The sequence below is a fragment of the Stenella coeruleoalba genome (genome assembly GCF_951394435.1).
Source record: "Stenella coeruleoalba genome assembly, contig: scaffold_62, whole genome shotgun sequence".
NCBI classification, from domain to species: domain Eukaryota; kingdom Metazoa; phylum Chordata; class Mammalia; order Artiodactyla; family Delphinidae; genus Stenella; species Stenella coeruleoalba.
The window spans coordinates 1112140-1139018 of NW_027646189.1; the positions used below are offsets into that span (position 1 = coordinate 1112140).

The 26879-nt window shown below is 43.8% G+C and overlaps 1 long non-coding RNA gene across 28 annotated transcripts in view; it reads left to right on the plus strand.

Annotated features, from left to right (window-relative positions):
* LOC307181269 overlaps nucleotides 1-26879 on the plus strand; it is a 1277915-nt gene that overhangs the window by 1053668 nt on the left and 197368 nt on the right. For 10 of the 28 annotated variants that reach the window (XR_013826277.1, XR_013826278.1, XR_013826279.1 and 7 more), the window contains exon 5: nucleotides 10842-10895. The exons of 6 other annotated variants lie outside the window; for them this stretch is intronic. This is a non-coding gene — a long non-coding RNA (uncharacterized lncRNA). Of the gene's footprint in view, nucleotides 1-10841; nucleotides 10903-26879 lie in introns of those variants that run through there. 12 more of the 28 variants (XR_013826266.1, XR_013826267.1, XR_013826273.1 and 9 more) reach the window with 3 other exon arrangements.

Here is a 26879-nt window from a genome sequence, read left to right on the forward strand (position 1 = left end):
TAATTTCCCTAAGCTATAGGACCATAAGTGGAAGTGCCCTAGGTTCTGTTGCTTTGTTTTTTAGATGTTTCAGGAAACACCATACAGTTCTCCCGAGTGGTTGTTGGCAATTTACATCCCGCCCATCAGCATAACAAGGCTGCCAGTTCTCCATGGCCTGTCCTGCCTTTCTGGATTTTACACTTTTTTCAGATGGCCCTTTTGACCGGGGGGAAGTGAGACTTCATTGTAGTGCAGATTTCCTTTGCAAGCTTGCTTGGTTGGCCAAAAAGGGCGTATGCGTTTTTTCCTGAATATATTCAGGAAAAAACGCATACACCCTTTTTGGCCAAGTGCATCATTGTGGACGTTTTGCCTCTTTTCCTATGCTTTCAATGCAATTCCAGTCTACCTCCTGAAATCGGTTTCCTGCAATTCTGCCCCGCTTTCAAGTCCTCTTGGCAGCCTTACTTCAGTCTATTTTTGGACGATAGCTGTCATTTATAACTCTGCAGGTTTGTGAATTACAGTGCCCCTGAGCTCCTTTCTTCAACTCGCTTTCTTTTGAGCTGGCCGCAACACCGCAGGATGGCTTCAGGCCCTAAACTGGTTCCGGTAGGGCACGCTGAGCCTTTGGTTATTTCCTCTTCCTGGTGGGAAATGAGAGTTAAATTTGCCCGTCCAGACACCTTCAGCTAGCCTCTCATTGGTTCTCGCTATTCCTGTTCATCTTCCGCAGAAATTGCAAACTGTGCCAAACAGGAGGTTAAAGGCGCTGACTCTCCAAGTGGGGAGAGTGTTAGTAAAGCGTCTGGAATGTTGCACCCGAGTACCAGGGGAGGAAAACTGAGACATATTTGAACACGTCTCCCGTTCACATGGTTGATCATACTTGGGTTCCACATGCATGTTTTAGCTGAAGGAAGAATACCTAAAACCTGGGTAGTTGAAACCCGTGGAATGGGTACCATACAATATGACTTCAAAGGGTCTTCATTTGCTCACCGAACCTCTCCAATCCTATCACTGCTGCGTTTATGCCCCTGTACACATGCTTGATTCTCTTTCGGAGACATAGCAATCCATAGGTTTTAAGATACTTACTAGTCAGGTACATTCTTAGGCGTTTAATATGCGGTGTTGAGTCCATTTCGTTGAGCAAGGAGTAGCTCTTGTCTATTCCATATTTGGCTTAAGGAACTTTATCTGTGCTCATTTCAATCCCTGGTTTTATGCAGCAACCCAACTCACCTTTCCCCTTAAGCAAGCATAAGTTGGTTTTCTAAATTTGAGACCCTGTTCTGTTCTGTAATTCAGTTCCTGTGTAGCCAAGTTTACATTCCGTGTACTACTGATATCTTATGATGTTTCTTTTTCTGTGTGACTTACTTCAGTTAGAATCATCATACCTGAATCCACTCATTGTGCTGCTAAGGGCCTGATGACACAGATTTCATTGCTGAGTGATATTGCTTTGTAAGTAAATACCACAACTTCTTTATCCATTTTTCACTTTCTGCGATGTTGAACTTGTACTGTAAACGAGGTTCTTGTAAACAGAGCCGTTCCAAACTTTGGGGTGGCTGTGTCTTTTTGATTTTAATTTCCCTAAGCTATCGGACCATAAGTGGAAGTGCTCTAGGCTCTGTTGCTTTGTTTTTTAGATGTTTCAGGAAACACCATACACTTCTCCCAAGTGTCTGTTGGCAATTTACATCCCGCCCATCAGCATAACAAGGCTCCCATTTCTCAATGGCCTGTTGCCTTTCTGGATTTTACACTTTTTTCAGATGGCCCTTTTGACCGGGGGGAAGTGAGACTTCATTGTAGTGCAGATTTCCTTTGCAAGCTTGCTTGGTTGGCCAAAAAGGGCGTATGCGTTTTTTCCTGAATATATTCAGGAAAAAACGCATACGCCCTTTTTGGCCAAGTGCATCATTGTGGACGTTCTGCCTCTTTTCCTATGCTTTCAATGCAATTCCAGTCTACCTCCTGAAATCGGTTTCCTGCAATTCTGCCCCGCTTTCAAGTCCTCTTGGCAGCCTTACTTCAGTCTATTTTTGGACGATAGCTGTCATTTATAACTCTGCAGGTTTGTCAATTACAGTGCCCCTGATCTCCTTTCTTCAACTCACTTTCTTTTGAGCTGGCCGCAACACCGCAGGATGGCTTCAGGCCCTAATCTGGTTCCGGTACGGCACGCTGAGCCTTTGGTTATTTCCTCTTCCTGGTGGGAAATGAGAGTTAAATTTGCCCGTCCAGACACCTCCAGCTAGTCTCTCATTGGTTCTCGCTATTCCTGTTCATCTTCCGCAGAAATTGCAAACTGGGCCAAACAGGAGTTTAAAGGCGCTGACTCTCCAAGTGGGGAGAGTGTTAGTAAAGCGTCTGGAATGTTGCACCCGAGTACCAGGGGAGGAAAACTGAGACATATTTGAACACGTCTCCCGTTCACATGGTTGATCATACTTGGGTTCCACATGCATGTTTTAGCTGAAGGAAGAATACCTTAAACCTGGAGATTTGAGACCCGTGTAATGGGTACCATGCAATATGACTTCAAAGGGTCTTCATTTGCTCACCGAACCTCTCCAATCCTATCACTGCTGCGTTTATGCCCCTGTACACATGCTTGATTCTCTTTCGGAGACATAGCAATCCATAGGTTTTAAGATACTTACTAGTCAGGTACATTCTTAGGCGTTTAATATGCGGTGTTGAGTCCATTTCGTTGAGCAAGGAGTAGCTCTTGTCTATTCCATATTTGGCTTAAGGAACTTTATCTGTGCTCATTTCAATCTCTGGTTTTATGCAGCACCCCAACTCACCTTTAACCTTAAGCAAGCATAAGTTGGTTTTCTAAATTTGAGACCCTGTTCTGTTCTGTAATTCAGTTCCTGTGTAGCCAAGTTTACATTCCGTGTATTACTGATATCTTATGATGTTTCTTTTTCTGTGTGACTTACTTCAGTTAGAATCATCATACCTGAATCCACTCATTGTGCTGCTACGGGCCTGATGACACAGATTTCATTGCTGAGTGATATTGCTTTGTAAGTAAATACCACAACTTCTTTATCCATTTTTCACTTTCTGCGATGTTGAACTTGTACTGTAAACGAGGTTCTTGTAAACAGAGCCGTTCCAAACTTTGGGGTGGCTGTGTCTTTTTGATTTTAATTTCCCTATGCTATAAGACCATAAGTGGAAGTGCCCTAGGCTCTGTTGCTTTGTTTTTTAGATGTTTCAGGAAACACCATACACTTCTCCCAAGTGTCTGTTGGCAATTTACATCCCGCCCATCAGCATAACAAGGCTCCCAGTTCTCAATGGCCTGTTGCCTTTCTGGATTTTACACTTTTTTCAGATGGCCCTTTTGACCGGGGGGAAGTGAGACTTCATTGTAGTGCAGATTTCCTTTGCAAGCTTGCTTGGTTGGCCAAAAAGGGCGTATGCGTTTTTTCCTGAATATATTCAGGAAAAAACGCATACGCCCTTTTTGGCCAAGTGCATCATTGTGGACGTTCTGCCTCTTTTCCTATGCTTTCAATGCAATTCCAGTCTACCTCCTGAAATCGGTTTCCTGCAATTCTGCCCCGCTTTCAAGTCCTCTTGGCAGCCTTACTTCAGTCTATTTTTGGACGATAGCTGTCATTTATAACTCTGCAGGTTTGTGAATTACAGTGCCCCTGAGCTCCTTTCTTCAACTCGCTTTCTTTTGAGCTGGCCGCAACACCGCAGGATGGCTTCAGGCCCTAATCTGGTTCCGGTACGGCATGCTGAGCCTTTGGTTATTTCCTCTTCCTGGTGGGAAATGAGAGTTAAATTTGCCCGTCCAGACACCTCCAGCTAGTCTCTCATTGGTTCTCGCTATTCCTGTTCATCTTCCGCAGAAATTGCAAACTGGGCCAAACAGGAGGTTAAAGGCGCTGACTCTCCAAGTCGGGAGAGTGTTAGTAAAGCGTCTGGAATGTTGCACCCGAGTACCAGGGGAGGAAAACTGAGACATATTTGAACACGTCTCCCGTTCACATGGTTGATCATACTTGGGTTCCACATGCATGTTTTAGCTGAAGGAAGAATACCTTAAACCTGTAGAGTTCAGACCCGTGTAATGGGTACCATGCAATATGACTTCAAAGGGTCTTCATTTGCTCACCGAACCTCTCCAATCCTATCACTGCTGCGTTTATGCCCCTGTACACACGCTTGATTCTCTTTTGGAAACATAGCAATCCATAGGTTTTAAGATACTTACTAGTCAGGTACATTCTTAGGCGTTTAATATGGGGTGTTGAGTCCATTTCGTTGAGCAAGGAGTAGCTCTTGTCTATTCCATATTTGGCTTAAGGAACTTTATCTGTGCTCATTTCAATCTCTGGTTTTATGCAGCACCCCAACTCACCTTTAACCTTAAGCAAGCATAAGTTGGTTTTCTAAATTTGAGACCCTGTTCTGTTCTGTAATTCAGTTCCTGTGTAGCCAAGTTTACATTCCGTGTATTACTGATATCTTATGATGTTTCTTTTTCTGTGTGACTTACTTCAGTTAGAATCATCATACCTGAATCCACTCATTGTGCTGCTACGGGCCTGATGACACAGATTTCATTGCTGAGTGATATTGCTTTGTAAGTAAATACCACAACTTCTTTATCCATTTTTCACTTTCTGCGATGTTGAACTTGTACTGTAAACGAGGTTCTTGTAAACAGAGCCGTTCCAAACTTTGGGGTGGCTGTGTCTTTTTGATTTTAATTTCCCTATGCTATAAGACCATAAGTGGAAGTGCCCTAGGCTCTGTTGCTTTGTTTTTTAGATGTTTCAGGAAACACCATACACTTCTCCCAAGTGTCTGTTGGCAATTTACATCCCGCCCATCAGCATAACAAGGCTCCCAGTTCTCAATGGCCTGTTGCCTTTCTGGATTTTACACTTTTTTCAGATGGCCCTTTTGACCGGGGGGAAGTGAGACTTCATTGTAGTGCAGATTTCCTTTGCAAGCTTGCTTGGTTGGCCAAAAAGGGCGTATGCGTTTTTTCCTGAATATATTCAGGAAAAAACGCATACGCCCTTTTTGGCCAAGTGCATCATTGTGGACGTTCTGCCTCTTTTCCTATGCTTTCAATGCAATTCCAGTCTACCTCCTGAAATCGGTTTCCTGCAATTCTGCCCCGCTTTCAAGTCCTCTTGGCAGCCTTACTTCAGTCTATTTTTGGACGATAGCTGTCATTTATAACTCTGCAGGTTTGTGAATTACAGTGCCCCTGATCTCCTTTCTTCAACTCGCTTTCTTTTGAGCTGGCCGCAACACCGCAGGATGGCTTCAGGCCCTAATCTGGTTCCGGTACGGCATGCTGAGCCTTTGGTTATTTCCTCTTCCTGGTGGGAAATGAGAGTTAAATTTGCCCGTCCAGACACCTCCAGCTAGTCTCTCATTGGTTCTCGCTATTCCTGTTCATCTTCCGCAGAAATTGCAAACTGGGCCAAACAGGAGGTTAAAGGCGCTGACTCTCCAAGTCGGGAGAGTGTTAGTAAAGCGTCTGGAATGTTGCACCCGAGTACCAGGGGAGGAAAACTGAGACATATTTGAACACGTCTCCCGTTCACATGGTTGATCATACTTGGGTTCCACATGCATGTTTTAGCTGAAGGAAGAATACCTTAAACCTGTAGAGTTCAGACCCGTGTAATGGGTACCATGCAATATGACTTCAAAGGGTCTTCATTTGCTCACCGAACCTCTCCAATCCTATCACTGCTGCGTTTATGCCCCTGTACACACGCTTGATTCTCTTTTGGAAACATAGCAATCCATAGGTTTTAAGATACTTACTAGTCAGGTACATTCTTAGGCGTTTAATATGGGGTGTTGAGTCCATTTCGTTGAGCAAGGAGTAGCTCTTGTCTATTCCATATTTGGCTTAAGGAACTTTATCTGTGCTCATTTCAATCTCTGCTTTTATGCAGCACCCCAACTCACCTTTCCCCTTAAGCAAGCATAAGTTGGTTTTCTAAATTTGAGACCCTGTTCTGTTCTGTAATTCAGTTCCTGTGTAGCCAAGTTTACATTCCGTGTATTACTGATATCTTATGATGTTTCTTTTCTGTGTGACTTATTTCAGTTAGAATCATCATACCTGAATCCACTCATTGTGCTGCTAAGGGCCTGATGACACAGATTTCATTGCTGAGTGATATTGCTTTGTAAGTGAATACCACAACTTCTTTATCCATTTTTCACTTTCTGCGATGTTGAACTTGTACTGTAAACGAGGTTCTTGTAAACAGAGCCGTTCCAAACTTTGGGGTGGCTGTGTCTTTTTGATTTTAATTTCCCTAAGCTATAGGACCATAAGTGGCAGTGCCCTAGGCTCTGTTGCTTTGTTTTTTAGATGTTTCAGGAAACACCATACACTTCTCCCGAGTGTCTGTTGGCAATTTACATCCCGCCCATCAGCATAACAAGGCTCCCAGTTCTCCATGGCCTGTCCTGCCTTTCTGGATTTTACACTTTTTTCAGATGGCCCTTTTGACCGGGGGGAAGTGAGACTTCATTGTAGTGCAGATTTCCTTTGCAAGCTTGCTTGGTTGGCCAAAAAGGGCGTATGCGTTTTTTCCTGAATATATTCAGGAAAAAACGCATACGCCCTTTTTGGCCAAGTGCATCATTGTGGACGTTCTGCCTCTTTTCCTATGCTTTCAATGCAATTCCAGTCTACCTCCTGAAATCGGTTTCCTGCAATTCTGCCCCGCTTTCAAGTCCTCTTGGCAGCCTTACTTCAGTCTATTTTTGGACGATAGCTGTCATTTATAACTCTGCAGGTTTGTGAATTACAGTGCCCCTGAGCTTCTTTCTTCAACTCGCTTTCTTGTGAGCTGGCCGCAACACCGCAGGATGGCTTCAGGCCCTAATCTGGTTCCGGCACGGCACGCTGAGCCTTTGGTTATTTCCTCTTCCTGGTGGGAAATGAGAGTTAAATTTGCCCGTCCAGACACCTCCAGCTAGCCTCTCATTGGTTCTCGCTATTCCTGTTCATCTTCCGCAGAAATTGCAAACTGGGCCAAACAGGAGGTTAAAGGCGCTGACTCTCCAAGTCGGGAGAGTGTTAGTAAAGCGTCTGGAATGTTGCACCCGAGTACCAGGGGAGGAAAACTGAGACATATTTGAACACGTCTCCCGTTCACATGGTTGATCATACTTGGGTTCCACATGCATGTTTTAGCTGAAGGAAGAATACCTTAAACCTGGAGAGTTCAGACCCGTGTAATGGGTACCATGCAATATGACTTCAGAGGGTCTTCATTTGCTCACCGAACCTCTCCAATCCTATCACTGCTGCGTTTATGCCCCTGTACACATGCTTGATTCTCTTTTGGAAACATAGCAATCCATAGGTTTTAAGATACTTACTAGTCAGGTACATTCTTAGGCGTTTAATATGTGGTTTTGAGTCCATTTCGTTGAGCAAGGAGTAGCTCTTGTCTATTCCATATTTGGCTTAAGGAACTTTATCTGTGCTCATTTCAATCTCTGCTTTTATGCAGCACCCCAACTCACCTTTCCCCTTAAGCAAGCATAAGTTGGTTTTCTAAATTTGAGACCCTGTTCTGTTCTGTAATTCAGTTCCTGTGTAGCCAAGTTTACATTCCGTGTATTACTGATATCTTATGATGTTTCTTTTCTGTGTGACTTATTTCAGTTAGAATCATCATACCTGAATCCACTCATTGTGCTGCTACGGGCCTGATGACACAGATTTCATTGCTGAGTGATATTGCTTTGTAAGTAAATACCACAACTTCTTTATCCATTTTTCACTTTCTGCGATGTTGAACTTGTACTGTAAACGAGGTTCTTGTAAACAGAGCCGTTCCAAACTTTGGGGTGGCTGTGTCTTTTTGATTTTAATTTCCCTAAGCTATAGGACCATAAGTGGCAGTGCCCTAGGCTCTGTTGCTTTGTTTTTTAGATGTTTCAGGAAACACCATACACTTCTCCCGAGTGTCTGTTGGCAATTTACATCCCGCCCATCAGCATAACAAGGCTCCCAGTTCTCCATGGCCTGTCCTGCCTTTCTGGATTTTACACTTTTTTCAGATGGCCCTTTTGACTGGGGGGAAGTGAGACTTCATTGTAGTGCAGATTTCCTTTGCAAGCTTGCTTGGTTGGCCAAAAAGGGCGTATGCGTTTTTTCCTGAATATATTCAGGAAAAAACGCATACGCCCTTTTTGGCCAAGTGCATCATTGTGGACGTTCTGCCTCTTTTCCTATGCTTTCAATGCAATTCCAGTCTACCTCCTGAAATCGGTTTCCTGCAATTCTGCCCCGCTTTCAAGTCCTCTTGGCAGCCTTACTTCAGTCTATTTTTGGACGATAGCTGTCATTTATAACTCTGCAGGTTTGTGAATTACAGTGCCCCTGAGCTCCTTTCTTCAACTCGCTTTCTTTTGAGCTGGCCGCAACACCGCAGGATGGCTTCAGGCCCTAATCTGGTTCCGGTACGGCACGCTGAGCCTTTGGTTATTTCCTCTTCCTGGTGGGAAATGAGAGTTAAATTTGCCCGTCCAGACACCTCCAGCTAGTCTCTCATTGGTTCTCGCTATTCCTGTTCATCTTCCGCAGAAATTGCAAACTGGGCCAAACAGGAGGTTAAAGGGAGTGACTCTCCAAGTCGGGAGAGTGTTAGTAAAGCGTCTGGAATGTTGGACCCGAGTACCAGGGGAGGAAAACTGAGACATATTTGAACACGTCTCCCGTTCACATGGTTGGTCATACTCTGGGTTCCACATGCATGTTTTAGCTGAAGGAAGAATACCTTAAACCTGGAGAGTTGAGACCCGTGGAATGGGTACCATGCAATATGACTTCAAAGGGTCTTCATTTGCTCACCGAACCTCTCCAATCCTATCACTGCTGCGTTTATGCCCCTGTACACACGCTTGATTCTCTTTTGGACACATAGCAATCCATAGGTTTTAAGATACTTACTAGTCAGGTACATTCTTAGGCATTTAATATGGGGTGTTGAGTCCATTTCGTTGAGCAAGGAGTAGCTCTTGTCTATTCCATATTTGGCTTAAGGAACTTTATCTGTGCTCATTTCAATCTCTGGTTTTATGCAGCACCCCAACTCACCTTTCCCCTTAAGCAAGCATAAGTTGGTTTTCTAAATTTGAGACCCTGTTCTGTTTTGGAATTCAGTTCCTGTGTAGCCAAGTTTACATTCCGTGTATTACTGATATCTTATGATGTTTCTTTTTCTGTGTGACTTACTTCAGTTAGAATCATCATACCTGAATCCACTCATTGTGCTGCTAAGGGCCTGATGACACAGATTTCATTGCTGAGTGATATTGCTTTGTAAGTAAATACCACAACTTCTTTATCCATTTTTTACTTTCTGCGATGTTGAACTTGTACTGTAAACGAGGTTCTTGTAAACAGAGGCGTCCCAAACTTTGGGGTGGCTGTGTCTTTTTGATTTTAATTTCCCTATGCTATAGGACCATAAGTGGCAGTGCCCTAGGCTCTGTTGCTTTGTTTTTTAGATGTTTCAGGAAACACCATACACTTCTCCCGAGTGTCTGTTGGCAATTTACATCCCGCCCATCAGCATAACAAGGCTCCCAGTTCTCCATGGCCTGTCCTGCCTTTCTGGATTTTACACTTTTTTCAGATGGCTCTTTTGACCGGGGGGAAGTGAGACTTCATTGTAGTGCAGATTTCCTTTGCAAGCTTGCTTGGTTGGCCAAAAAGGGCGTATGCGTTTTTTCCTGAATATATTCAGGAAAAAACGCATACGCCCTTTTTGGCCAAGTGCATCATTGTGGACGTTCTGCCTCTTTTCCTATGCTTTCAATGCAATTCCAGTCTACCTCCTGAAATCGGTTTCCTGCAATTCTGCCCCGCTTTCAAGTCCTCTTGGCAGCCTTACTTCAGTCTATTTTTGGACGATAGCTGTCATTTATAACTCTGCAGGTTTGTGAATTACAGTGCCCCTGATCTCCTTTCTTCAACTCGCTTTCTTGTGACCTGGCCGCAACACCGCAGGATGGCTTCAGGCCCTAATCTGGTTCCGGCACGGCACGCTGAGCCTTTGGTTATTTCCTCTTCCTGGTGGGAAATGAGAGTTAAATTTGCCCGTCCAGACACCTCCAGCTAGTCTCTCATTGGTTCTCGCTATTCCTGTTCATCTTCCGCAGAAATTGCAAACTGGGCCAAACAGGAGGTTAAAGGCGCTGACTCTCCAAGTGGGGAGAGTGTTAGTAAAGCGTCTGGAATGTTGCACCCGAGTACCAGGGGAGGAAAACTGAGACATATTTGAACACGTCTCCCGTTCACATGGTTGATCATACTCTAGGTTCCACATGCATGTTTTAGCTGAAGGAAGAATACCTAAAACCTGGGTAGTTGAAACCCGTGGAATGGGTACCATGCAATATGACTTCAAAGGGTCTTCATTTGCTCACCGAACCTCTCCAATCCTATCACTGCTGCGTTTATGCCCCTGTACACATGCTTGATTCTCTTTCGGAGACATAGCAATCCATAGGTTTTAAGATACTTACTAGTCAGGTACATTCTTAGGCGTTTAATATGCGGTGTTGAGTCCATTTCGTTGAGCAAGGAGTAGCTCTTGTCTATTCCATATTTGACTTAAGGAACTTTATCTGTGCTCATTTCAATCTCTGGTTTTATGCAGCACCCCAACTCACCTTTACACTTAAGCAAGCATAAGTTGGTTTTCTAAATTTGAGACCCTGTTCTGTTTTGGAATTCAGTTCCTGTGTAGCCAAGTTTACATTCCGTGTATTAGTGATATCTTATGATGTTTCTTTTTCTGTGTGACGTATTTCAGTTAGAATCATCATACCTAAATCCACTCATTGTGCTGCTAAGGGCCTGATGACACAGATTTCATTGCTGAGTGATATTGCTTTGTAAGTAAATACCACAACTTCTTTATCCATTTTTCACTTTCTGCGATGTTGAACTTGTACTGTAAACGAGGTTCTTGTAAACAGAGCCATTCTAAACTTTGGGGTGGCTGTGTCTTTTTGATTTTAATTTCCCTAAGCTATAGGACCATAAGTGGAAGTGCCCTAGGTTCTGTTGCTTTGTTTTTTAGATGTTTCAGGAAACACCATATACTTCTCCCGAGTGGTGGTTGGCAATTTACATCCCGCCCATCAGATTACCAAGGCTCCCAGTTCTCCATGGCCTGTCCTGCCTTTCTGGATTTTACACTTTTTTCAGATGGCCCTTTTGACCGGGGGGAAGTGAGACTTCATTGTAGTGCAGATTTCCTTTGCAAGCTTGCTTGGTTGGCCAAAAAGGGCGTATGCGTTTTTTCCTGAATATATTCAGGAAAAAACGCATACGCCCTTTTTGGCCAAGTGCATCATTGTGGACGTTCTGCCTCTTTTCCTATGCTTTCAATGCAATTCCAGTCTACCTCCTGAAATCGGTTTCCTGCAATTCTGCCCCGCTTTCAAGTCCTCTTGGCAGCCTTACTTCAGTCTATTTTTGGACGATAGCTGTCATTTATAACTCTGCAGGTTTGTGAATTACAGTGCCCCTGAGCTCCTTTCTTCAACTTGCTTTCTTGGGACCTGGCCGCAACACCGCAGGATGGCTTCAGGCCCTAATCTGGTTCCGGCACGGCACGCTGAGCCTTTGGTTATTTCCTCTTCCTGGTGGGAAATGAGAGTTAAATTTGCCCGTCCAGACTCCTCCAGCTAGTCTCTCATTGGTTCTCGCTATTCCTGTTCATCTTCCGCAGAAATTGCAAACTGGGCCAAACAGGAGGTTAAAGGCGCTGACTCTCCAAGTGGGGAGAGTGTTAGTAAAGCGTCTGGAATGTTGCACCCGAGTACCAGGGGAGGAAAACTGAGACATATTTGAACACGTCTCCCGTTCATATGGTTGATCATACTTGGGTTCCACATGCATGTTTTAGCTGAAGGAAGAATACCTTAAACCTGGAGAGTTAAGACCCGTGTAATGGGTACCATGCAATATGACTTCAAAGGGTCTTCATTTGCTCACCGAACCTCTCCAATCCTATCACTGCTGCGTTTATGCCCCTGTACACATGCTTGATTCTCTTTCGGAGACATAGCAATCCATAGGTTTTAAGATACTTACTAGTCAGGTACATTCTTAGGCGTTTAATATGCGGTGTTGAGTCCATTTCGTTGAGCAAGGAGTAGCTCTTGTCTATTCCATATTTGGCTTAAGGAACTTTATCTGTGCTCATTTCAATCTCTGGTTTTATGCAGCACTCCAACTCACCTTTACCCTTAAGCAAGCATAAGTTGGTTTTCTAAATTTGAGACCCTGTTCTGTTCTGTAATTCAGTTCCTGTGTAGCCAAGTTTACATTCCGTGTATTACTGATATCTTATGATGTTTCTTTTTCTGTGTGACTTACTTCAGTTAGAATCATCATACCTTAATCCACTCATTGTGCTGCTACGGGCCTGATGACACAGATTTCATTGCTGAGTGATATTGCTTTGTAAGTAAATACCACAACTTCTTTATCCATTTTTCACTTTCTGCGATGTTGAACTTGTACTGTAAACGAGGTTCTTGTAAACAGAGCCGTTCCAAACTTTGGGGTGGCTGTGTCTTTTTGATTTTAATTTCCCTAAGCTATAGGACCATAAGTGGAAGTGCCCTAGGTTCTGTTGCTTTGTTTTTTAGATGTTTCAGGAAACACCATACACTTCTCCCGAGTGGTTGTTGGCAATTTACATCCCGCCCATCAGCATAACAAGGCTCCCAGTTCTCCATGGCCTGTCCTGCCTTTCTGGATTTTACACTTTTTTCAGATGGCCCTTTTGACCGGGGGAAAGTGAGACTTCATTGTAGTGCAGATTTCCTTTGCAAGCTTGCTTGGTTGGCCAAAAAGGGCGTATGCGTTTTTTCCTGAATATATTCAGGAAAAAACGCATACGCCCTTTTTGGCCAAGTGCATCATTGTGGACGTTCTGCCTCTTTTCCTATGCTTTCAATGCAATTCCAGTCTACCTCCTGAAATCGGTTTCCTGCAATTCTGCCCCGCTTTCAAGTCCTCTTGGCAGCCTTACTTCAGTCTATTTTTGGACGATAGCTGTCATTTATAACTCTGCAGGTTTGTGAATTACAGTGCCCCTGAGCTCCTTTGTTCAACTCGCTTTCTTTTGAGCTGGCCGCAACACCGCAGGATGGCTTCAGGCCCTAATCTGGTTCCGGTACGGCACGCTGAGCCTTTGGTTATTTCCTGTTCCTGGTGGGAAATGAGAGTTAAATTTGCCCGTCCAGACACCTCCAGCTAGCCTCTCATTGGTTCTCGCTATTCCTGTTCATCTTCCGCAGAAATTGCAAACTGGGCCAAACAGGAGGTTAAAGGCGCTGACTCTCCAAGTGGGGAGAGTGTTAGTAAAGCGTCTGGAATGTTGCACCCGAGTACCAGGGGAGGAAAACTGAGACATATTTGAACACGTCTCCCGTTCACATGGTTGATCATACTCTGGGTTCCACATGCATGTTTTAGCTGAAGGAAGAATACCTTAAACCTGGAGAGTTGAGACCCGTGTAATGGGTACCATGCAATATGACTTCAAAGGGTCTTCATTTGCTCACCGAACCTCTCCAATCCTATCACTGCTGCGTTTATGCCCCTGTACACATGCTTGATTCTCTTTTGGAGACATAGCAATCCATAGGTTTTAAGATACTTACTAGTCAGGTACATTCTTAGGCGTTTAATATGCGGTGTTGAGTCAATTACGTTGAGCAAGGAGTAGCTCTTGTCTATTCCATATTTGGCTTAAAGAACTTTATCTGTGCTCATTTCAATCTCTGGTTTTATGCAGCACCCCAACTCACCTTTACCCTTAAGCAAGCATAAGTTGGTTTTCTAAATTTGAGAACCTGTTCTGTTTTGGAATTCAGTTCCTGTGTAGCCAAGTTTACATTCCGTGTATTAGTGATATCTTATGATATTTCTTTTTCTGTGTGACTTATTTCAGTTAGAATCATCGTACCTGAATCCACTCATTGTGCTGCTAAGGGCCTGATGACACAGATTTCATTGCTGAGTGATATTGCTTTCTAAGTAAATACCACAACTTCTTTATCCATTTTTCACTTTCTGCGATGTTGAACTTGTACTGTAAATGAGGTTCTTGTAAACAGAGCCGTTCCAAACTTTGGGGTGGCTGTGTCTTTTTGATTTTAATTTCCCTAAGCTATAGGACCATAAGTGGCAGTGCCCTAGGCTCTGTTGCTTTGTTTTTTAGATGTTTCAGGAAACACCATACACTTCTCCCGAGTGGTTGTTGGCAATTTACATCCCGCCCATCAGCATAACAAGGCTCCCAGTTCTCCATGGCCTGTCCTGCCTTTCTGGATTTTACACTTTTTTCAGATGGCCCTTTTGACCGGGGGGAAGTGAGACTTCATTGTAGTGCAGATTTCCTTTGCAAGCTTGCTTGGTTGGCCAAAAAGGGCGTATGCGTTTTTTCCTGAATATATTCAGGAAAAAACGCATACGCCCTTTTTGGCCAAGTGCATCATTGTGGACGTTCTGCCTCTTTTCCTATGCTTTCAGTGCAATTCCAGTCTACCTCCTGAAATCGGTTTCCTGCAATTCTGCCCCGCTTTCAAGTCCTCTTGGCAGCCTTACTTCAGTCTATTTTTGGACGATAGCTGTCATTTATAACTCTGCAGGTTTGTGAATTACAGTGCCCCTGAGCTCCTTTCTTCAACTCGCTTTCATTTGAGCTGGCCGCAACACCGCAGGATGGCTTCAGGCCCTAATCTGGTTCCGGTACGGCACGCTGGGCCTTTGGTTATATCCTCTTCCTGGTGGGAAATGAGAGTTAAATTTGCCCGTCCAGACACCTCCAGCTAGCCTCTCATTGGTTCTCGCTATTCCTGTTCATCTTCCGCAGAAATTGCAAACTGGGCCAAACAGGAGGTTAAAGGGACTGACTCTCCAAGTCGGGAGAGTGTTAGTAAAGCGTCTGGAATGTTGCACCCGAGTACCAGGGGAGGAAAACTGAGACATATTTGAACACGTCTCCCGTTCACATGGTTGATCATACTCTGGGTTCCACATGCATGTTTTAGCTGAAGGAAGAATACCTTAAACATGGAGAGTTGAGACCCGTGGAATGGGTACCATGCAATATGACTTCAAAGGGTCTTCATTTGCTCACCGAACCTCTCCAATCCTATCACTGCTGCGTTTATTCCCCTGTACACATGCTTGATTCTCTTTTGGAGACATAGCAATCCATAGGTTTTAAGATACTTACTAGTCAGGTACATTCTTAGGTGTTTAATATGGGGTGTTGAGTCCATTTCGTTGAGCAAGGAGTAGCTCTTGTCTATTCCATATTTGGCTTAAAGAACTTTATCTGTGCTCATTTCAATCTCTGGTTTTATGCAGCACCCCAACTCACCTTTACCCTTAAGCAAGCATAAGTTGGTTTTCTAAATTTGAGACCCTGTTCTGTTTTGGAATGCAGTTCCTGTGTAGCCAAGTTTAAATTCCGTGTATTAGTGATATCTTATGATGTTTCTTTTTCTGTGTGACTTATTTCAGTTAGAATCATCGTACCTGAATCCACTCATTGTGCTGCTAAGGGCCTGATGACACAGATTTCATTGCTGAGTGATATTGCTTTGTAAGTAAATACCACAACTTCTTTATCCATTTTTCACTTTCTGCGATATTGCACTTGTACTGTAAACGAGGTTCTTGTAAACAGAGCCGTTCCAAACTTTGCGGTGGCTGTGTCTTTTTGATTTTAATTTCCCTAAGCTATAGGACCATAAGTGGCAGTGCACTAGGCTCTGTTGCTTTGTTTTTTAGATGTTTCAGGAAACACCATACACTTCTCCCGAGTGGTTGTTGGCAATTTACATCCCGCCCATCAGCATAACAAGGCTCCCAGTTCTCCATGGCCTGTCCTGCCTTTCTGGATTTTACACTTTTTTCAGATGGCCCTTTTGACCGGGGGGAAGTGAGACTTCATTGTAGTGCAGATTTCCTTTGCAAGCTTGCTTGGTTGGCCAAAAAGGGCGTATGCGTTTTTTCCTGAATATATTCAGGAAAAAACGCATACGCCCTTTTTGGCCAAGTGCATCATTGTGGACGTTCTGCCTCTTTTCCTATGCTTTCAGTGCAATTCCAGTCTACCTCCTGAAATCGGTTTCCTGCAATTCTGCCCCGCTTTCAAGTCCTCTTGGCAGCCTTACTTCAGTCTATTTTTGGACGATAGCTGTCATTTATAACTCTGCAGGTTTGTGAATTACAGTGCCCCTGAGCTCCTTTCTTCAACTCGCTTTCATTTGAGCTGGCCGCAACACCGCAGGATGGCTTCAGGCCCTAATCTGGTTCCGGTACGGCACGCTGAGCCTTTGGTTATATCCTCTTCCTGGTGGGAAATGAGAGTTAAATTTGCCCGTCCAGACACCTCCAGCTAGCCTCTCATTGGTTCTCGCTATTCCTGTTCATCTTCCGCAGAAATTGCAAACTGGGCCAAACAGGAGGTTAAAGGGACTGACTCTCCAAGTCGGGAGAGTGTTAGTAAAGCGTCTGGAATGTTGCACCCGAGTACCAGGGGAGGAAAACTGAGACATATTTGAACACGTCTCCCGTTCACATGGTTGATCATACTCTGGGTTCCACATGCATGTTTTAGCTGAAGGAAGAATACCTTAAACATGGAGAGTTGAGACCCGTGGAATGGGTACCATGCAATATGACTTCAAAGGGTCTTCATTTGCTCACCGAACCTCTCCAATCCTATCACTGCTGCGTTTATTCCCCTGTACACATGCTTGATTCTCTTTTGGAGACATAGCAATCCATAGGTTTTAAGATACTTACTAGTCAGGTACATTCTTAGGTGTTTAATATGGGGTGTTGAGTCCATTTCGTTGAGCAAGGAGTAGCTCTTGTCTATTCCATATTTGGCTTAAAGAACTTTATCTGTGCTCATTTCAATCTCTGGTTTTATGCAGCACCCCAACTCACCTTTACCCTTAAGCAAGCATAAGTTGGTTTTCTAAATTTGAGACCCTGTTCTGTTTTGGAATGCAGTTCCTGTGTAGCCAAGTTTAAATTCCGTGTATTAGTGATATCTTATGATGTTTCTTTTTCTGTGTGACTTATTTCAGTTAGAATCATCGTACCTGAATCCACTCATTGTGCTGCTAAGGGCCTGATGACACAGATTTCATTGCTGAGTGATATTGCTTTGTAAGTAAATACCACAACTTCTTTATCCATTTTTCACTTTCTGCGATATTGCACTTGTACTGTAAACGAGGTTCTTGTAAACAGAGCCGTTCCAAACTTTGCGGTGGCTGTGTCTTTTTGATTTTAATTTCCCTAAGCTATAGGACCATAAGTGGCAGTGCACTAGGCTCTGTTGCTTTGTTTTTTAGATGTTTCAGGAAACACCATACACTTCTCCCGAGTGGTTGTTGGCAATTTACATCCCGCCCATCAGCATAACAAGGCTCCCAGTTCTCCATGGCCTGTCCTGCCTTTCTGGATTTTACACTTTTTTCAGATGGCCCTTTTGACCGGGGGGAAGTGAGACTTCATTGTAGTGCAGATTTCCTTTGCAAGCTTGCTTGGTTGGCCAAAAAGGGCGTATGCGTTTTTTCCTGAATATATTCAGGAAAAAACGCATACGCCCTTTTTGGCCAAGTGCATCATTGTGGACGTTCTGCCTCTTTTCCTATGCTTTCAATGCAATTCCAGTCTACCTCCTGAAATCGGTTTCCTGCAATTCTGCCCCGCTTTCAAGTCCTCTTGGCAGCCTTACTTCAGTCTATTTTTGGACGATAGCTGTCATTTATAACTCTGCAGGTTTGTGAATTACAGTGCCCCTGAGCTCCTTTCTTCAACTCGCTTTCTTGTGACCTGGCCGCAACACTGCAGGATATCTTCAGGCCCTAATCTGGTTCCGGTACGGCACGCTGAGCCTTTGGTTATTTCCTCTTCCTGGTGGGAAATGAGAGTTAAATTTGCCCGTCCAGACACCTCCAGCTAGCCTCTAATTGGTTCTCGCTATTCCTGTTCATCTTCCGCAGAAATTGCAAACTGGGCCAAACAAGAGGTTAAAGGCGCTGACTCTCCAAGTGGGGAGAGTGTTAGTAAAGCGTCTGGAATGTTGCACCCGAGTACCAGGGGAGGAAAACTGAGACATATTTGAACACGTCTCCCGTTCACATGGTTGATCATACTTGGGTTCCACATGCATGTTTTAGCTGAAGGAAGAATACCTAAAACCTGGGTAGTTGAAACCCGTGGAATGGGTACCATGCAATATGACTTCAAAGGGTCTTCATTTGCTCACCGAACCTCTCCAATCCTATCACTGCTGCGTTTCTGCCCCTGTACACATGCTTGATTCTCTTTCGGAGACATAGCAATCCATAGGTTTTAAGATACTTACTAGTCAGGTACATTCTTAGGCGTTTAATATGCGGTGTTGAGTCCATTTCGTTGAGCAAGGAGTAGCTCTTGTCTATTCCATATTTGGCTTAAGGAACTTTATCTGTGCTCATTTCAATCTCTGGTTTTATGCAGCACCCCAACTCACCTTTACCCTTAAGCAAGCATAAGTTGGTTTTCTAAATTTGAGTCCCTGTTCTGTTCTGTAATTCAGTTCCTTTGTAGCCAAGTTTACATTCCGTGTATTACTGATATCTTATGATGTTTCTTTTTCTGTGTGACTTACTTCAGTTAGAATCATCATACCTGAATCCACTCATTGTGCTGCTAAGTGCCTGATGACACAGATTTCATTGCTGAGTGATATTGCTTTGTAAGTAAATACCACAAGTTCTTTATCCATTTTTCACTTTCTGTGATGTTGAACTTGTACTGTAAACGAGGTTCTTGTAAACAGAGCCGTTCCAAACTTTGGGGTGGCTGTGTCTTTTTGATTTTAATTTCCCTAAGCTATAGGACCATAAGTGGAAGTGCCCTAGTTTCTGTTGCTTTGTTTTTTAGATGTTTCAGGAAACACCATACACTTCTCCCGAGTGGTTTTTGGCAATTTACATCCCGCCCATCAGCATAACAAGGCTCCCAGTTCTCCATGGCCTGTCCTGCCTTTCTGGATTTTACACTTTTTTCAGATGGCCCTTTTGACCGGGGGGAAGTGAGACTTCATTGTAGTGCAGATTTCCTTTGCAAGCTTGCTTGGTTGGCCAAAAAGGGCGTATGCGTTTTTTCCTGAATATATTCAGGAAAAAACGCATACGCCCTTTTTGGCCAAGTGCATCATTGTGGACGTTCTGCCTCTTTTCCTATGCTTTCAATGCAATTCCAGTCTACCTCCTGAAATCGGTTTCCTGCAATTCTGCCCTGCTTTCAAGTCCTCTTGGCAGCCTTACTTCAGTCTATTTTTGGATGATAGCTGTCATTTATAACTCTGCAGGTTTGTGAATTACAGTGCCCCTGAGCTCCTTTCTTCAACTCGCTTTCTTGTGACCTGGCCGCAACACCACAGGATGGCTTCAGGACCTAATCTGGTTCCGGCACGGCACGCTGAGCCTTTGGTTAATTCCTCTTCCTGGTGGGAAATGAGAGTTAAATTTGCCCGTCCAGACACCTCCAGCTAGTCTCTCATTGGTTCTCGCTATTCCTGTTCATCTTCCGCAGAAATTGCAAACTGGGCCAAACAGGAGGTTAAAGGGACTGACTCTCCAAGTCGGGAGAGTGTTAGTAAAGCGTCTGGAATGTTGCACCCGAGTACCAGGGTACGAAAACTGAGACATATTTGAACACGTCTCCCGATCACATGGTTGATCATACTCTAGGTTCCACATGCATGTTTTAGCTGAAGGAAGAATACCTTAAACCTGGGTAGTTGAAACCCGTGGAATGGGTACCATGCAATATGACTTCAAAGTGTCTTCATTTGCGCACCGAACCTCTCCAATCCTATCACTGCTGCGTTTATGCCCCTGTACACATGCTTGATTCTCTTTTGGAGACATAGCAATCCATAGGTTTTAAGATACTTACTAGTCAGGAACATTCTTAGGCGTTTAATATGGGGTGTTGAGTCCATTTCATTGAGAAAGGAGTAGCTCTTGTCTATTCCATATTTGGCTTAAGGAACTTTATCTGTGCTCATTTCAATCTCTGGTTTTATGCAGCACCCCAACTCACCTTTCCCCTTAAGCAAGCATAAGTTGGTTTTCTAAATTTGAGTCCCTGTTCTGTTCTGTAATTCAGTTCCTGTGTAGCCAAGTTTACATTCCGTGTATTACTGATATCTTATGATGTTTCTTTTTCTGTGTGACTTATTTCAGTTAGAATCATCGTACCTGAATCTACTCATTATGCTGCTACGGGCCTGATGACATAGATTTCATTGCTGAGTGATACTGCATTGTACGTAAGTACCACAAGTTCTTTATCCATTTTTCACTTTCTGCGATGTTGAACTTGTACTGTAAACGAGGTTCTTGTAAACAGAGCCGTTCCAAACTTTGGGGTGGCTGTGTCTTTTTGATTTTAATTTCCCTAAGCTATAGGACCATAAGTGGAATTGCCCTAGGCTCTGTTGCTTTGTTTTTTAGATGTTTCAGGAAACACCATACACTTCTCCCGAGTGGTTGTTGGCAATTTACATCCCGCCCATCAGCATAACAAGGCTCCCAGTTCTCCATGGCCTGTCCTGCCTTTCTGGATTTTACACTTTTTTCAGATGGCCCTTTTGACCGGGGGGAAGTGAGACTTCATTGTAGTGCAGATTTCCTTTGCAAGCTTGCTTGGTTGGCCAAAAAGGGCGTATGCGTTTTTTCCTGAATATATTCAGGAAAAAACGCATACGCCCTTTTTGGCCAAGTGCATCATTGTGGACGTTCTGCCTCTTTTCCTATGCTTTCAATGCAATTCCAGTCTACCTCCTGAAATCGGTTTCCTGCAATTCTGCCCCGCTTTCAAGTCCTCTTGGCAGCCTTACTTCAGTCTATTTTTGGACGATAGCTGTCATTTATAACTCTGCAGGTTTGTGAATTACAGTGCCCCTGAGCTCCTTTGTTCAACTCGCTTTCTTTTGAGCTGGCCGCAACACCGCAGGATGGCTTCAGGCTCTAATCTGGTTCCGGTACGGCACGCTGAGCCTTTGGTTAATTCCTCTTCCTGGTGGGAAATGAGAGTTAAATTTGCCCGTCCAGACACCTCCAGCTAGCCTCTCATTGGTTCTTGCTATTCCTGTTCATCTTCCGCAGAAATTGCAAACTGGGCCAAACAGGAGGTTAAAGGCGCTGACTCTCCAAGTGGGGAGAGTGTTAGTAAAGCGTCTGGAATGTTGCACCCGAGTACCAGGGGAGGAAAACTGAGACATATTTGAACACGTCTCCCGTTCACATGGTTGATCATACTTGGGTTCCACATGCATGTTTTAGCTGAAGGAAGAATACCTTAAACCTGGGTAGTTGAAACCCGTGGAATGGGTACCATGCAATATGACTTCAAAGGGTCTTCATTTGCTCACCGAACCTCTCCAATCCTATCACTGCTGCGTTTATGCCCCTGTACACATGCTTGATTCTCTTTCGGAGACATAGCAATCCATAGGTTTTAAGATACTTACTAGTCAGGTACATTCTTAGGCGTTTAATATGCGGTGTTGAGTCCATTTCATTGAGCAAGGAGTAGCTCTTGTCTATTCCATATTTGGCTTAAGGAACTTTATCTGTGCTCATTTCAATCTCTGGTTTTATGCAGCAACCCAACTCACCTTTCCCCTTAAGCAAGCATAAGTTGGTTTTCTAAATTTGAGACCCTGTTCTGTTTTGGAATTCAGTTCCTGTGTAGCCAAGTTTACATTCCGTGTATTAGTGATATCTTATGATGTTTCTTTTTCTGTGTGACTTATTTCAGTTAGAATCATCGTACCTGAATCTACTCATTATGCTGCTACGGGCCTGATGACATAGATTTCATTGCTGAGTGATACTGCATTGTACGTAAGTACCACAAGTTCTTTATCCATTTTTCACTTTCTGCGATGTTGAACTTGTACTGTAAACGAGGTTCTTGTAAACAGAGCCGTTCCAAACTTTGGGGTGGCTGTGTCTTTTTGATTTTAATTTCCCTAAGCTATAGGACCATAAGTGGAATTGCCCTAGGCTCTGTTGCTTTGTTTTTTAGATGTTTCAGGAAACACCATACACTTCTCCCGAGTGGTTGTTGGCAATTTACATCCCGCCCATCAGCATAACAAGGCTCCCAGTTCTCCATGGCCTGTCCTGCCTTTCTGGATTTTACACTTTTTTCAGATGGCCCTTTTGACCGGGGGGAAGTGAGACTTCATTGTAGTGCAGATTTCCTTTGCAAGCTTGCTTGGTTGGCCAAAAAGGGCGTATGCGTTTTTTCCTGAATATATTCAGGAAAAAACGCATACGCCCTTTTTGGCCAAGTGCATCATTGTGGACGTTCTGCCTCTTTTCCTATGCTTTCAATGCAATTCCAGTCTACCTCCTGAAATCGGTTTCCTGCAATTCTGCCCCGCTTTCAAGTCCTCTTGGCAGCCTTACTTCAGTCTATTTTTGGACGATAGCTGTCATTTATAACTCTGCAGGTTTGTGAATTACAGTGCCCCTGAGCTCCTTTCTTCAACTCGCTTTCTTGTGACCTGGCCGCAACACCACAGGATGGCTTCAGGACCTAATCTGGTTCCGGCACGGCACGCTGAGCCTTTGGTTAATTCCTCTTCCTGGTGGGAAATGAGAGTTAAATTTGCCCGTCCAGACACCTCCAGCTAGTCTCTCATTGGTTCTCGCTATTCCTGTTCATCTTCCGCAGAAATTGCAAACTGGGCCAAACAGGAGGTTAAAGGGACTGACTCTCCAAGTTGGGAGAGTGTTAGTAAAGCGTCTGGAATGTTGCACCCGAGTACCAGGGTACGAAAACTGAGACATATTTGAACACGTCTCCCGATCACATGGTTGATCATACTCTAGGTTCCACATGCATGTTTTAGCTGAAGGAAGAATACCTTAAACCTGGGTAGTTGAAACCCGTGGAATGGGTACCATGCAATATGACTTCAAAGTGTCTTCATTTGCGCACCGAACCTCTCCAATCCTATCACTGTTGCGTTTATGCCCCTGTACACATGCTTGATTCTCTTTTGGAGACATAGCAATCCATAGGTTTTAAGATACTTACTAGTCAGGAACATTCTTAGGCGTTTAATATGGGGTGTTGAGTCCATTACGTTGAACAAGGAGTAGCTCTTGTCTATTCCATATTTGGCTTAAGGAACTTTATCTGTGCTCATTTCAATCTCTGGTTTTATGCAGCACCCCAACTCACCTTTCCCCTTAAGCAAGCATAAGTTGGTTTTCTAAATTTGAGTCCCTGTTCTGTTCTGTAATTCAGTTCCTTTGTAGCCAAGTTTACATTCCGTGTATTACTGATATCTTATGATGTTTCTTTTTCTGTGTGACTTACTTCAGTTAGAATCATCATACCTGAATCCACTCATTGTGCTGCTAAGTGCCTGATGACACAGATTTCATTGCTGAGTGATATTGCTTTGTAAGTAAATACCACAAGTTCTTTATCCATTTTTCACTTTCTGTGATGTTGAACTTGTACTGTAAACGAGGTTCTTGTAAACAGAGCCGTTCCAAACTTTGGGGTGGCTGTGTCTTTTTGATTTTAATTTCCCTAAGCTATAGGACCATAAGTGGAAGTGCCCTAGTTTCTGTTGCTTTGTTTTTTAGATGTTTCAGGAAACACCATACACTTCTCCCGAGTGGTTGTTGGCAATTTACATCCCGCCCATCAGCATAACAAGTCTCCCAGTTCTCCATGGCCTGTCCTGCCTTTCTGGATTTTACACTTTTTTCAGATGGCCCTTTTGACTGGGGGGAAGTGAGACTTCATTGTAGTGCAGATTTCCTTTGCAAGCTTGCTTGGTTGGCCAAAAAGGGCGTATGCGTTTTTTCCTGAATATATTCAGGAAAAAACGCATACGCCCTTTTTGGCCAAGTGCATCATTGTGGACGTTCTGCCTCTTTTCCTATGCTTTCAATGCAATTCCAGTCTACCTCCAGAAATCGGTTTCCTGCAATTCTGCCCCGCTTTCAAGTCCTCTTGGCAGCCTTACTTCAGTCTATTTTTGGACGATAGCTGTCATTTACAACTCTGCAGGTTTGTGAATTACAGTGCCCCTGAGCTCCTTTCTTCAACTCGCTTTCTTTTGAGCTGGCCGCAACACCGCAGGATGGCTTCAGGACCTAATCTGGTTCTGGTACGGCACACTGTGCCTTTGGTTATTTCCTCTTCCTGGTGGGAAATGAGAGTTAAATTTGCCCGTCCAGACACCTCCAGCTAGCCTCTCATTGGTTCTCGCTATTCCTGTTCATCTTCCGCAGAAATTGCAAACTGGGCCAAACAGGAGGTTAAAGGCGCTGACTCTCCAAGTGGGGAGAGTGTTAGTAAAGCGTCTGGAATGTTGCACCCGAGTACCAGGGGAGGAAAACTGAGACATATTTGAACACGTCTCCCGTTCACATGGTTGATCATACTTGGGTTCCACATGCATGTTTTAGCTGAAGGAAGAATACCTTAAACCTGGAGAGTTAAGACCCGTGTAATGGGTACCATGCAATATGACTTCAAAGGGTCTTCATTTGCTCACCGAACCTCTCCAATCCTATCACTGCTGCGTTTATGCCCCTGTACACACGCTTGATTCTCTTTTGGAGACATAGCAATCCATAGGTTTTAAGATACTTACTAGTCAGGTACATTCTTAGGCGTTTAATATGGGGTGTTGAGTCCATTTCGTTGAGCAAGGAGTAGCTCTTGTCTATTCCATATTTGGCTTAAAGAACTTTATCTGTGCTCATTTCAATCTCTGGTTTTATGCAGCACCCCAACTCACCTTTACCCTTAAGCAAGCATAAGTTGGTTTTCTAAATTTGAGACCCTGTTCTTTTCTGTAATTCAGTTCCTGTGCAGCCAAGTTTACATTCCGTGTATTACTGATATCTTATGATGTTTCTTTTTCTGTGTGACTTACTTCAGTTAGAATCATCATACCTGAATCCACTCATTGTGCTGCTAAGGGCCTGATGACACAGATTTCATTGCTGAGTGATATTGCTTTGTAAGTAAATACCACAACTTCTTTATCCATTTTTCACTTTCTGCGATGTTGAACTTGTGCTGTAAACGAGGTTCTTGTAAACAGAGCCGTTCCAAACTTTGGGGTGGCTGTGTCTTTTTGATTTTAATTTCCCTAAGCTATAGGACCATAAGTGGAAGTGCCCTAGGCTCTGTTGCTTTGTTTTTTAGATGTTTCAGGAAACACCATACACTTCTCCCAAGTGTCTGTTGGCAATTTACATCCCGCCCATCAGCATAACAAGGCTCCCAGTTCTCAATGGCCTGTTGCCTTTCTGGATTTTACACTTTTTCCAGATGGCCCTTTTGACCGGGGGGAATTGAGACTTCATTGTAGTGCAGATTTCCTTTGCAAGCTTGCTTGGTTGGCCAAAAAGGGCGTATGCGTTTTTTCCTGAATATATTCAGGAAAAAACGCATACGCCCTTTTTGGCCAAGTGCATCATTGTGGACGTTCTGCCTCTTTTCCTATGCTTTCAATGCAATTCCAGTCTACCTCCTGAAATCGGTTTCCTGCAATTCTGCCCCGCTTTCAAGTCCTCTTGGCAGCCTTACTTCAGTCTATTTTTGGACGATAGCTGTCATTTATAACTCTGCAGGTTTGTGAATTACAGTGCCCCTGAGCTCCTTTCTTCAACTCGCTTTCTTGTGACCTGGCCGCAACACCGCAGAATGGCTTCAGGCCCTAATCTGGTTCCGGCCCGGCATGCTGAGCCTTTGGTAAATTCCTCTTCCTGGTGGGAAATGAGAGTTAAATTTGCCCGTCCAGACACCTCCAGCTAGCCTCTCATTGGTTCTCGCTATTCCTGTTCATCTTCCGCAGAAATTGCAAACTGGGCCAAACAGGAGGTTAAAGGGACTGACTCTCCAAGTCGGGAGAGTGTTAGTAAAGTGTCTGGAATGTTGCACCCGAGTAGCAGGGGAGGAAAACTGAGACATATTTGAACACGTCTCCCGTTCACATGGTTGATCATACTCTGGGTTCCACATGCATGTTTTAGCTGAAGGAAGAATACCTTAAACCTGGGTAGTTGAAACCCGTGGAATGGGTACCATGCAATATGACTTCAAAGGGTCTTCATTTGCTCACCGAACCTCTCCAATCCTATCACTGCTGCGTTTATTCCCCTGTACACACGCTTGATTCTCTTTTGGAGACATAGCAATCCATAGGTTTTAAGATACTTACTAGTCAGGTACATTCTTAGGGGTTTAATATGGGGTGTTGAGTCCATTTCGTTGAGCAAGGAGTAGCTCTTGTCTATTCCATATTTGGCTTAAGGAACTTTATCTGTGCTCATTTCAATCTCTGGTTTTATGCAGCACCCCAACTCACCTTTCCCCTTAAGCAAGCATAAGTTGGTTTTCTAAATTTGAGACCCTGTTCTGTTCTGTAATTCAGTTCCTGTGTAGCCAAGTTTACATTCCGTGTATTACTGATATCTTATGATGTTTCTTTTTCTGTGTGACTTATTTCAGTTAGAATCATCATACCTGAATCCACTCATTGTGCTGCTAAGGGCCTGATGACACAGATTTCATTGCTGAGTGATATTGCTTTGTAAGTAAATACCACAACTTCTTTATCCATTTTTCACTTTCTGCGATGTTGAACTTGTACTGTAAACGAGGTTCTTGTAAACAGAGCCATTCCAAACTTTGGGGTGGCTGTGTCTTTTTGATTTTAATTTCCCTAAGCTATAGGACCATAAGTGGAAATGCC